Source organism: Bubalus kerabau, chromosome 11 (genome assembly GCF_029407905.1).
Source record: "Bubalus kerabau isolate K-KA32 ecotype Philippines breed swamp buffalo chromosome 11, PCC_UOA_SB_1v2, whole genome shotgun sequence".
Classification (NCBI taxonomy): domain Eukaryota; kingdom Metazoa; phylum Chordata; class Mammalia; order Artiodactyla; family Bovidae; genus Bubalus; species Bubalus kerabau.
Window position 1 is genome coordinate 88,663,709 of NC_073634.1, and position 11,870 is coordinate 88,675,578.

At 42.1% G+C, this 11,870-nt stretch overlaps 1 long non-coding RNA gene across 1 annotated transcript in view; it reads right to left on the reverse strand.

Annotated features, from left to right (window-relative positions):
- Nucleotides 1-8,800, reverse strand: part of LOC129622540 (uncharacterized) — a 76,175-nt gene extending 67,375 nt beyond the window's left edge. Inside the window, exon 1 of the long non-coding RNA XR_008700049.1 lies at nucleotides 8,606-8,800. This is a non-coding gene — a long non-coding RNA (uncharacterized LOC129622540). The remainder of the gene's footprint in view (nucleotides 1-8,605) is intronic.
- Between the last annotated feature and the right edge of the window lie 3,070 nt (nucleotides 8,801-11,870).

The following is an 11,870-nucleotide window of genomic DNA, read 5'->3' on the forward strand; positions in this document are numbered from 1 at the left end:
CGATGGACATGAGTTTGGTTAAACTCCAGGAGTTGGTGATGGACAGGGAGGCCTGGCGTGCTACGATTCATGGGGTCGCAAAGAGTCGGACACGACTGAGCGACTGAACTGAACTGAATGTATGTGAACTTCAAATTTATAAAATATCACCAATTGCTTTTCAAAATGATTATAATAGTCTTCTTTTCTTGAATTTCCCTTATTTTTTTCCATTTTTAAATTTTTTAATTGGTGGAGAATTGCTTTACAATTTTCTGTTGGTTTCTGCCATACAACAAGGTGAATCAGTCCTAATTATACATATAACCCTTCCCTCCTGAGCCTCCCTCCCCTACCACCATCCGATCCCTTTAGGTCATCACAGAGCACCAGGCTGAGCTACCTGAGTTATTTAGCAACTTCCCGCTAACTATCTAGTTTACACACGGTATTGTATATATGTCAATGCTACTTTCTCAGTTTGTCCCACCCTTATCTTCCCCTTCTGTGTCCACAGGTCCATTATCTATTAGGTTCATCAGTACCATTTTTCTAGATTCCATATATATGTGTTACTATATGATACTTGCTTTTCTCTTTCAGACTTACTCCACTCTATATAAGAGGTTCTAGTTTCATCTACCTCACTACATATTTATTGCCCATATTTATTGCGTGGATTTTCCATATTGATTTCGGGAGCTCCTAAGACTAGGATTTTGTCAGTTATTGATGCTACATGTATCATCTCCTGGCTTGTCTTTTCACTTCCTTTATGGTGTCTTTTAAGGATCAGAACTTCTTAATTTTAATGCAGTGTAATTTATCAGTCTTTAGTTCATATTGGTATTTTGGATTTTACTTCTCAAACCACTGCCAATTCTGCATCACAGTTTACAGTTCACTCTTCATATCTTTTCCATACCCCATAAACCTGGTGAGCAAGATTTAACGCTTCCCCATTTTACAGGAATCTAAGTCTTGACAGTCAGTGATTTGCTGAGGTCACAGAGCCAAGAAGTAGCCACGTGAGGACCAGGGCTCAAATCCGGAATCCCTGGTTTGGCTCTGGTTCTACCACCCTGCACTGCCTTTGCTGCTGTGTCGTGAATTCATTCAGTCATACTCACAGCAAACGCTTGTTACAGGCTCTGAAGTGCATTATACATAGTGCAAAGCCCTAGAGCTCAAGAAATAAACAAAATATCATCTCTACCTTAAAAATCTGTATCAGAGGAACTGTGCCAAGAGAAGGCTTTGCCTGAGACATCTGAGCTTGGACTTGAAGGAGAGTAGTCTTTTTCAAAGTCTGGGGGTTTGGAATGGGTGGGATTGTCCCAGGAAAAGGAAACAGCATGAGCAAAGGGATGGAGAGAGGGAAGAGCATGGTGAAGTGGTGAGCAGCAGACTGTCCCACGTGGGCCAGGGTTGGGGAGCGAGTAGGTAAAGAGGTTGGGATCAAAGACAAAAAGATTGGGAAGGACTCTGTGTGCTCCACTAATTAGCAGGAACTTTTTCCTGTAGGCAACTCATTTTAGACTTTGAGATCTGACGTGCAAAGCCACTCTAGCCTCTAATATTTCTTCCAAGATCTCCTTGAAGATTCCCACCTGCCAGGTAGGGCATTCCTTTTCACTGGTCCTCTGGGTCCAAGAGTTTTCATCTCAGTGTAACATCCTGAGATTTGGTAAGGAAAGCACTCATTTGTGCTCATCAAATCAATTCGTTCACAGAATCCCATGCTTTCTGCTCTACTAACATCATTATCATCAACTTTCCAATAATCTCACCAAGAGTGTTGACCTCAGCTTAAAGCATGGCAGAGCACAGGGCAGGGTGAGCAGATCACAGGCTTGGGTTTGATTTTCAGCGTTGCCACTAACCATGTGACCAGGGAATGTTTCTTTGTCTCTCTGAGACACTTTTGCCAGTTGTCATGAGGATTTAATGATCTATGGAACATGTTTAAAGCAAAGGAAACATCTAACAGATGTCAGATGACTCCTTGTGATCATATTTAAGTCCTACAGAAGGCCAGGCAATTTGGACCAAGAAAGGACTTTTCTACTGAGACCAAATCGAGAGATATTGAATGTGAACCTGAAGGGAGAATTCCTTCCTTGAGAGAGATAACTGGTCCAACAGGCCTGATCCTGAACCCCAAGTATTGTCTTCCCCCAGGAATCATTTGTTCTTAGATGCCAACTCTTGGGGATCACAAACAGACAGGGGTGATTTGCACTTGGCCTTTTGACAAGGGGGGAAAAAATGAGAACAAACAGTTCTCATCTTTCAAAATCCTCCTTCACAAGAGAGCTGTCCAGTCTGATAATAACAACAAGAATCACGATAAAAAGAGATCTAATAGAGAAGAAGCAGGTCAGTCAGCTGGCAAGTTTCAGAAACCTTCAATTGGCCATGGAGACACCCAAATACTCAACATGACCTAAAACTGCTTTCTGGTATCAATCATTCGAATCTGCTTACAAGAGTCACTATGCTGAAGTCAAAAAATCATAGAGAAGAATTCTAGTAGAAAATAAACAGAAACTTTTGCTTGAAACTCACAATACACATTTAGCAGTGCACACCTCTGAGATTTGGAGAAAGTAGACATCAGGATAGGTAGTGTCCAAACTGGAAAAGTGCTTAGCTAAGCAGAAACAGGAGAAGACTATGCAAAATGTACTTATTCTCCTGAACATATGGAATAGTTTCAAAAATGTATCATCTACTAAGCCACAAAGCAAGACTCGACAAATTCCAGAAGAATCTATGTTGAACACTGAGCGGAAGAGTCCCCCCAAAGCAGTTCTGCCTTTGCTACTGATGTGCTTGCACCCCCCAAAATTTCAGTGGGCAGGACCCAGTTTTGTGTTTTTCAGCTTGGGATTCTCATAACACACAGGTGCCGAGCACACACCACAAAGGCTGCTACCTTTGTGGGTTTCACAGGATCTCTTCCAGAAAACTCCTCCATTCCACAACACAGAACCACGGGCAGAGAGCAGCCTCCTAGCATCTCCCATGGGGTGGGATTAATCTTATTCAAGACCCTCTAATTCTGCTCTCTTGGAGCTTAGCAGTACTAATGGGAAGTTATACAATTTCCTACATTCCCCTTCTTTCTCTATAACACTCTGGGGACCTGCAGAGGGTGGAAAGAGTTATCCCAAGATGTGTCAAGAATCTTCTGTTTCCTTCCTGAAACCTACCTATCAAAGGATGTGTGTGTGTGTGTGTTAGTCACTCAGTCATGCCCAACACTTTGCCACTCCATGGACTGTAGCCCACAGGCTCCTCTGTCCATGGAATTCTCCAGGCAAGAATCCTAGAGAGGGTAGCCATTCCCTTTTCCAGGGGATCTTCCCAATCCAGGGATTGAACCTGGGTCTCCCACACTGCAGGCAGATTCTTTACTGTCTTACCAGGGAAGCCCATCAAGTCATGAAAACACCACATTTTACACCTTTTGGAGTCTGATTACTTTGCTGCTGCTGAATTCTTCTTGACCTTTACATTTTTTTTATTCCTTTTGGCTGGTCATTAAGCGGGGGGTCAGGGGGGTAGTGTTTGCAATCTATCTTCATCCCACCACAATTGCCTAAAAGTCTCTGTATCAGCAAGAAATTGTTAAGAAACTTCTCTCTCCCGAGCCTGTGCCAATGTTGCTGGAAATAAAGGATAATTAGACAAGGTCCATTCCCAGAAGCTTACATAAATGTATCAATAGTTATTAAGTTATGAAGATAGTTATGAAGATGTCATCAGAAGCTACTGTAATAGGGCTTAATAGATAGAAGTAAAGAATAGAATCCCAGGGGAAAATCATGAACTACACCCATCCAGATAGTATCATAATGGTCAGCATATAACCTCGTGAATTTCAAAATGCGTTCACATTCATGGTCTTGTCTGAGTGTCCCCTACGCCAGTGACCTGTGCAGGATGAGAGAAGCCAAGGGGCTTGCCTGAGGCCAGAGTCAACAGTGTGAGGGTTGGGGTAAGGGCTGGAAGGAAATGGGATCACCACACTCATAAAAATTCACCATGAGCTGCCACAGAAACTAACACAAGAAAAAGCTGATTCACACAAACTTAAACTGAACATTAATTCATCAAATAAAATTGAAAAAAATCGATATTTATTTTTAAAACAGTAAGGTCTATTGTTCTCAATATACTTTCCCAAGGCCTACAAACTGATTTACGTACAACATTTTCACTGGCTGTGTAAATTCTGGCTACTGTGTGCTTCAAAGCAAGAGAAGGTCTGAGAGTGCTCAGTGGCAGAGCAGCTCCTAGAAACCCCAGGGGCTTCTCACACTGGCTCGAATATAACCATTCTCTTTCTAGTACTGGATCCAAGTCTAGATTCTACTGCTATTAACAATTAGAGAAAATTTAGAAGATCCAGAGAGAAGCCACATAGGCCACTGAAAGGAAGAAAAATCAGATGTATGATTTTTGAGATTCATAATTTATGATCAGAGGTTAAGTCTGGAAGAGAAGACAGTGTAGCACTTTGGGGTTCACATTCCAATGTATCATCCTTGAAGTAGGCATGATGCATTCAGAATTGTAAGGAATATTTAAAATACAGACTGTGTGGGACATAGTAGATGCTCAATTTTTAAAAGTTCTTGGAGGTTGAGGCATCCCATTTTCATCCTTTTTACTTCTTTTAACAAATATTTATTGAGAGCATTAGTTATGTGCTGTACACCTTGCTTACTATGTATTGTCTAATTTAATCGTGTCCTTTTCCTCATAACACTACTTGTGCTAGGAATTGACATCCCCATTTTACAGATGAGGAAAATAGAGGCTCAGAGACTTTGTGTGCTGGCCCAAGGTTGGGGAAGCAGTGTGTGGCAGGGCTGGTTTCCATCAGACTCCTAAGACCTCACACACTCCTAGTACTATGTTCTTGCCTCTGTAATACAGATAAGAAGAAGAATCACAAACCCTTAGTATCTACAATGTGTCTGAGTCTGTTCCAAGAGATTTATTTATTTTATTTAAATTTGAATATTTAATTAATATTTAGAACTCAATCTGCACACAGAGCCCTTTGAAGTAGGTACCATTACTATCCCATTTTACAGATGAAAAAATAATGTGAGCTACAGAAGAACTGAGTGACTCAACATAGGTCCCATAATCTGCATCTAATTATATGAAGGAACAGTATGACTGCTACACTCAGCTTGGGGCAGTGAGGCCATGACCCATATGTACTTCAGCTCTAATGGAGCGGAATGCACCCAGGGGCTCTGCAGAAGCTTTCTCTCTTGATTTTATGGCTCCAATTTTAACTGATCAATGAAACAGACAAGACTAAATATTAGGTTGCTTTTATCCACATAGAGAATTTTCTCTATGGGATGCTAAACTCTAATTTGCTCTTCTTTTAATACAACATTTGACCTCAATTAACCAAAACTGTTCCCCTGCATTTTTTACAGAGATCCTCTTTGTAGCTGAGAAACTCACAAATGGCTAAGTATATTCGGCCACAGAAAACCCCACTGTGATTTGGAGTTCTCATGAGCCACCTCACCTCATGTCTCTGCTATGTTATGTCCCCTCTCCATGGAGTAAGTGGTCACAGGACCCAAAGAGAGAGGTTTGTCTGGATCCAACCTCTATTACATTATCCTGATGGAATGTGGATACAGAGTTCCCAGGGACTTTCTGTTCAAACCTTGTTTTATTGAAGTTGATATCTTTTTTAGAAACTGAAATCACATCCCTAGTTGCTTGGAATCCAGGCTTCAGTTGGATTATTGAAGGGATGCAGTAAACAGGTTCTCCTAAAGCACTAAACTCAGTGAATGATTAAACCAAAACCATCCTGCTCCAAGGCTCAAAGCAAACCTCTCAGCTCATTACATTTTAAAGACTGCTTATAGTCAGCAGCCTTCAGATTTATGTAACCCAAGTTATATACAGTAGAAGCACATGCTCATTATATAACAAATGTTCATGTGAATTGGTTCAAATAGGGCAGGTAAATTAGATGTTGAAAATCAGCACCCAAGGGCTCCCAACAGCTTTAAACACATGCTGTTTACAGTCATAACAAGGGGATAATTTGGGTTTTTTTTTTCTTATACTCTCCAATAATAATGGACATAATTGAGTGTCTACAGAATGCCAAGCACTCTGCCCTGTGACTCAGCTTTGAAGAGAGGTCAGACTACTTGGTCTATGACATTCAACAAGCTTCTTGGCCATGAATCACTTATTTACACATCCATCAATCAGAAGTGGTTTTATATATACATGAATATGCTAAGTCGCTTCAGTCGTGTCCAACTCTTTGCAACCCTATGTACTGTAGCCCACCAGGCTCCTCTGTCCAGGGGATTCTCCAGGCAAGAATACTGGAGTAGGTTGCTGTTTCCTTCTCCAGGGGATCTTCCCAACCAGGAGATCAAACCCATGTCTCTTATGTCTCCTGCACTGGCGGGCAGGTTCTTTAACACTAGCTCCACCTGGGACGCCCCACTCTCCTTATCCAATTTTATTTACTCCCCCTGGCCAGCAGGGGAGCTTGGTCTGATTAGAATCCCTATTTAGCAGGGGAGGAGACTGGAGCCCACTACCAACCTGTCATAGCACTTAAACAGAAGAGGGTCTTCAGTGAAGAGTTCCTCAAAGGCACATCTCCATTTTGCACAGGTTATCCCACTGGCAGTTCACACGGGTCTTCTGACTTCTCTGCTTTTCCTTCTGGCTGCCTGCCATCTGGCACTTTCTCTGCTAATTAGCACCTCAACCGCGGTACAGCAGGGGAAATCCAGAAGGGTGAGCCTCGGTGGTTAGCAGCTGAATTGCGTGGTTTAAGAGCTTTGGGGGAAAGGTTTTTTGTTTTTTTTTTTAAGTTTGATAAAAGAAGAGGTGTCACATCTCAGCGGTTACAGGGGCATTTTAAATTACATTTGAAGTTCAGATGTCTATTATCCAGGCTTCCAACTAATAGGTAGTTGAGAATGGATTGTTACAGTTAAGAAGTGTTCTGATCTTTGGGGTGATTAAAGTTCATTTGTATGCTGAGGCATTGAGAATGCTTCTCAAAATCATATCAGAACTCTTATTCATCCTAGCCATTACCACCAAACTGCTTACTCTATATATTTATGCTCTTTCATTAGCAAGGAGTTTGATGTGCAATAGTGTTCATTCTTTGCTTAGATGGAATGGCAGGCATTCTGTACCCAGCCAAGTGGAAGATTCAAAAAGGTTAAATAGAGGATTCAAAGACATTGGATCAGTACCTTGGAATTCAAGATCAGACTCCATACATCCCTACATCCCATGTTAGCCCAGCCTGAGAATGCACCGGTAGGAGAGGTAGTGTATGTTTTTTAAACTGATTTTCCATGGAGGTGAGGGAAAAATCACTCAAGAAATCCCATAACTTGAATTTCAAAATCCAGTAAAATCTCTGCATTCACTCCCAACACATAGCCTGCACTCTCCTTTTGTTTTCAGCTGAGTCCTTATCTATCATCTCAAACAATACAGTGAACTAAATTAACAAGGGCCACCAAGCTTGTAAAAACCAACCATGCAAACACATGAAGAAGCACTACTACCCCAATGGCATTCTAGACAACAGTTTGGGGAAATGAGGGAAAGGCTTTAAAATGCTCATCAACTTTGATTTAATAATTGCACTTCTTTTAAAGTCCATTCTTATAAAATAATTTATAAATGCGAATAAGAGACTTCCCTGGTGGTCCAGTATATAAGATCCCCTTTCCAATGCAGGGGACTTGGGTTTGATCCCTGGCCAGGGAACTAAGATCCCACAGGTGGAGAAGCAACTAAACCCATGTGCTGTAACTACTGAGCCCACGTGCCACAACTAGAGATTCCGTGCCCCGCATTGAAGGATCCCATGTGACCGAACTAAGACCGGATGCAGCCAAGTAAATAAATAGGTATAAAAAGTAAATAAATGTACATTCATGTTTTTGTGGTGTTTGCATAGATGATAGACAATATTGGAAACAGTGACTCTTCCCCAAATGGGCATGGTTAAATTAATCTATTCAATAAATAATTGTTGTGCAGGTACTTGGTGCAAAACTCTTCCAGGGAGTTCTTCCCTGGTAACAGAAAAGGGGGAGGGCATGTGGGTACAGGTGTCCTGGGGTGGGTGAAAGTAGAAGACATAGCTGGAGACGTTTTCATTTCTTCATGTCGCTGTAGTAATTTGTGATAAAGCCCACCAGTCAAATATTCCTTAGCTCCTAAAAACTGTCACATGAAAAGGCATCACACATGCCTGCATATGTGTGTGTGTTGTAAGTGACTGCAGATCTGAAGTGCTGGAAATGAAGTGTACTGGTGTCTGCAACTAACTAGGGAATGTATATGATAATAGACTGAGGAATGGCTCAGTGGATAGGTATTAACAGAAACATGAGCTACAACAAATACAGCAAAATGACAAAGAGAAAATCTGGATGTGACTAGATGGGTGTCCACCTCACAATTATTTCAACTTTTCTGTATGTTTGAAAGTTTCTAACCTATAAAACCAAGGAAAAACACATTTTACATACAAGTCCACACAAACATGCATATGTACAAAAATACACAATGTACTCACCTTTTGGTAATAACTGAGTGCTTTTTTAAACTCTGTTTTATGCATTGGTATATGTTACCTCCACCATAAGGTCCCACTTCCAACTTGTTAGTGAGAATTTAGCCTCCCTGAAGTGGTCCTCACTTGCTTTTGGAGGCTGCCTTGACTGTGCTCTGGAATAAATTCCTGACTCTTCTCCCAAATCCTAGTCAGGAGGCCTCTGTGTTAGCTCACTCTGTGACCGCCCACGCTCCCGGGCACGTGTAGCCTTTCCTACCTGGTACTGCTTCTGCCTTACTTCCCCGGGCCTGCCGCACAATACCTGGGGCACAGGTGTCTCTACAAACCTGCAGGCAAATCTCAACTCCAACACCTACCAGCTGTGGGGCCCTTGGCGAGTTGCTTACCCTCTCTGGACTTTAGTTCCCTAACCTACAAAATTGGGAAAATATGAGTACCTAACTCATGATGTTGCTGAGAGGACCAAATGAGTTTCCATTTAGTATTCAGAACAGTGGGTTTCCCTTGTAGCTCAGTCAGTAAAGAATCTGCCTGCAATGCTGGAGCCCTGGGTTTGATTCCTGGATTGGGAATATTCCTTGGAGAAGGAAATGGCAACCCACTCCAGTGTTCTTGCCTGCAGAATCCCATGGACAGAGGAGCCTGGCAGGCTACAGTCCATGGGGTCACAAGAGTCGGACACGACTTAGCAACTAAACCACCACCACCACCATTCAGAACAGTACCCGGAATATAAGGAGCACTATGTCAGTGTATTATTATTATTGTCAGTATCAGTACCACTACCATCACTGCCGCCATATCTACTGAGACCACCACCCAGACGGCAACATGCAAGAGGATATAGAGCATTCTGGGACAATGGAGGGGAAATGGTATGGATAGAATTGTTTCTAATACTGTCTCAGGTCAAGGGTCACCTGAGCATCTCTTCCAAGGCCAGATCCCAGGTTCCTGACTTGCACTCTGACCCCACAGACCATGGCAGGTCACCTGCCACTAAATCACATCACGCTGCTCTCTGCCTCAGAGACTGATCACTGACCTCGAGAAGTTTGTTCTACAAGAAGGCAAACTTCTAAAACATGAGTAAGGCCCATCTCTTGAGTCCTCCTTTCTTGCTCTAAGATATACATCTTCTGGAGATAATGAGAAACCGGGCATTCACTCAATGGCAAACCCTTCCCTACCTACCAGGGCTCAGTCTGATCTCAAAACCTTCAAAAGCCAATCATAAAGCAGTCTGACATAGATGTCTTTCCCGAAGTCCCTGCTCTGTAGATCTATGGCAGCCCTTATGTTAAATATATTTTCCAAATTTGATGCAATTAATGGGCGCCACTTTCACAATGAACAGAAGATGGTGGGTGCATCCTCAGTATTAAAGTGCTGCAGGATTCTATGGGGCACTTTCTATTGCAAAGCCTGCAAGTGCTCACTGGTGAGCCTGATAGGCTCTGTATCACAATTTGCACTAGGACGATCCCACTCCTTCTAGGAAATACTTGTCAGAAGTCGTAGACGTTGTTTTTCTGAGATGTAAAAACAACAGCACTTTGCTATTTTTACCAGTTCCATCTTTGCCGGGCCTCTCAGACTCAATAATTTGAACTGAGGCAAAAATAAGAGATTACTTTTGTATTCAAAATTTACATGCTCAAAAGCCTAACCTTTGCCAAAAGAAAAAAAAAATTTTTAAGTAGAAAAGAATCGCTAATTTCTAGCACAGAAATGTCATTCGAACCCTTAAATTCAAAACAACTTACACTTTTCCAAGTTCCACTGCTTTTTTCCAAGTAAACAAAGATATCTTTTTTCCTACATTGTTTCCACCCAACTTTTGAAACATGCCCAGTAAATTTTTCAAATATGACCTATTTTATGTGTTTCCAGGTGCTAAGAAATGCCAGGAAACCAACCCAGGGAGTAAAAAATGTTCATAGATCTGCTTGGTGAGAAAGAGTACATAACAACCTTTCTACCTTCCAGCAAATGTAAAATTCTTCATCATTCTTCAAGCACCAGTTTAAATAGCCATCAAAACTCTTATTTAGTTATTTCAGGGATGCAACTCAAAGGTGTGAGCAAAGAATTGCATCTCTCTTTGTGAATATACAAACAAGTGCATTAGTGACTCAATCAGCGGCTTACCTGTCAGCAGAGAAGATGTTTTGGCATCTCTCTCTCTATCTTTTTTTTCCTGGATTCACCAGGATGCATGTAGAACTTCCCACCCCAGGGATTGAACCCATGTGCCCTGCACTGGAAGCACCAAGTGTTAACCACTGGACCACCATGGAAGTCTGAGAAGATGATTGGAATCAAACAAAAATCTTGGTGTATAAGAGCTAGAAGGGCCCCAGAGGATCATTTCGTCAAAAACCAGAGAGGTGACCAGCTCACTCTAGCTCACACAGCAAGCTGGTCCCAGTGGGATGTGCCATCTTGGCCTCCCTCCCCGCCTAGTAGGACCTCTCTACTGCACCAGGCAGTTAGGACTCAACCACTGAGAGAAGAAATACTTAAAGATTTCTTTTCCCATCCATTGTTTTCATGGAATACACTTTGGTGTGTAATATCTTTCTTACATCTTCTCGCTACAGAGGTTAACAGCTATATTTTGGGAGAATTCATTCTAGCATCCCATTCACTGCTAAAAGCAAGCGCCAGTGTATCAATAAGACTCTAAGTAATGGCTGGAGAGTGTCCTATTGAGGTTACTGTGTCCACATACGAAATTTCAAACCCAGTAAATTTACATCTTTGGAGAAGCAAAAATAAATGAGGTGACTCCCTGACCATATCCCAAGCTGGTGACTAAACATTTTCTTGGATCTTACTTGGGCAGTCCCTAGAAATTTTTCTCAACATAGACCTTGTATTCTACTTTTCTTTTAGGTTTTATTTTTGCAAGAGAAGATAAGAACCTGGGACCAAATAGGATTCTGCAAAACCATTTTTTCAGGGAAAACAACTCTAGGACCAAAGGAGACCTCAGAGCCTGGCCTTCCATCTTCTGGCCCTCCAGTCAGCTGGGAATCACAGGCATCAGCCACAAACACTGCCCCTCTGGCATTTGCTGTTGTTTAGTCGCTAAGTCCTGTCCAACTCTCTGCAACCTCGTGGACTGTAGCCCAAGAGGCTCCTCTGTCTATGGGATTCTCCGGGCAAGAATACCAGAGTGGGTAGCCATTTCCTTCTCCAGGGGATCTTCCCAACCCAGGGATCAAACCAACACCTCCTGCTTGGAAGGAGAATTCTTTCC